This window comes from Morone saxatilis, unplaced genomic scaffold, assembly GCF_004916995.1.
Source record: "Morone saxatilis isolate NCDOM2014 unplaced genomic scaffold, NCSU_SB_2.0 Contig10, whole genome shotgun sequence".
Taxonomy (NCBI): domain Eukaryota; kingdom Metazoa; phylum Chordata; class Actinopteri; family Moronidae; genus Morone; species Morone saxatilis.
In genome coordinates, this window is record NW_023339652.1 from 13,837,124 (window position 1) to 13,838,215 (window position 1,092).

Here is a 1,092-nt window from a genome sequence, read left to right on the forward strand (position 1 = left end):
GTGTGTGTGAGACAGAGACAGAGATGAACGGGGAGACAGAGTGGATGACAGGCTAGTCTGACATTAAGCCCCAGTACAGTACATGAGAAAAGTGGATTGAATGGCTGACACTGGAGCCAAGACACAAAGTAGCGACAAAACTAATCCTCTGAGTGTGTCAGGGATGACACTGTTGTATCTGAATGCCGAGAGCTCGCCGGCTTCACACTCACGCAGCACAAAGCCAAAGGGCTGTGGAAACAGGAGTGAGCGTGAGCCGCGTGGCTTCGAAAGCTGAGAAGGACTCACGGTTATTTCTATGATTTTAGATTAAAAAAGATTTTATAATATTAGACACATAACTCTACATACAAAACATATATTCTCATTAGTTTAACATGACTTTTTTTTTATGGTAAAAATATATTCCTCAATAAGGCTGTAAAAATTGGTTTAAGAGGATAAGTAAAACATTACTTTTTCACCTCATTAGACTAAAATCTTATATGATAGCACATACCAATTAACAAGAAATGACAAAAATCATATAATAAAATTATGTCTGGTATTTTATTATCCCCTGCAGTGGAATGAAACAGCTAAATACCTCAATCTAATGCAATGAATGTGTGGAACAAGCTGTCAAATATGCTCCGGAAAAATCTCCCGATGTTCCTTCACTTCACAGCAGAATTGATCAATTTCCCCTGACTTCCCCTGGTGTGAATCTAATTGGCTATTAGACTGAAACCTTTATACTGTATCTACAGTATATTACTATGTACACTCTGTCTAAATGTGTACATAAAGCCTGGGTTGAATAAGATCAGTGTGGGCTTGACTGTTTGAAACACATCAGATGAGAGAGTAAAAAAAAATAATAATAAAGGAAGAAAGAGACGGATAGAGCTGTTGAATGTCAGCTGTGCAGATGCTTCAAGCACACTGTTGCTCTGTGTGTGTGTGTGTGCGTGCGCGTGCACCAGCTGACTCCCAATGTGTTTAACAAATAACCACAATTTAGCCACGCTGCTGAGGAGCCGGCGCCGTCACTTCACATTACCGTCTCCCTGACGCGGCGCTCTGCCACACACAGACGCGCACACACACACA

At 41.0% G+C, this 1,092-nt stretch overlaps 1 protein-coding gene across 1 annotated transcript in view; it reads right to left on the bottom strand.

The window, feature by feature from the left end:
• The window catches only part of sox5 (SRY-box transcription factor 5), a gene marked incomplete at its 5' end in the record, with an annotated part of 56,087 nt that overhangs the window by 7,859 nt on the left and 47,136 nt on the right, over positions 1-1,092 (bottom strand).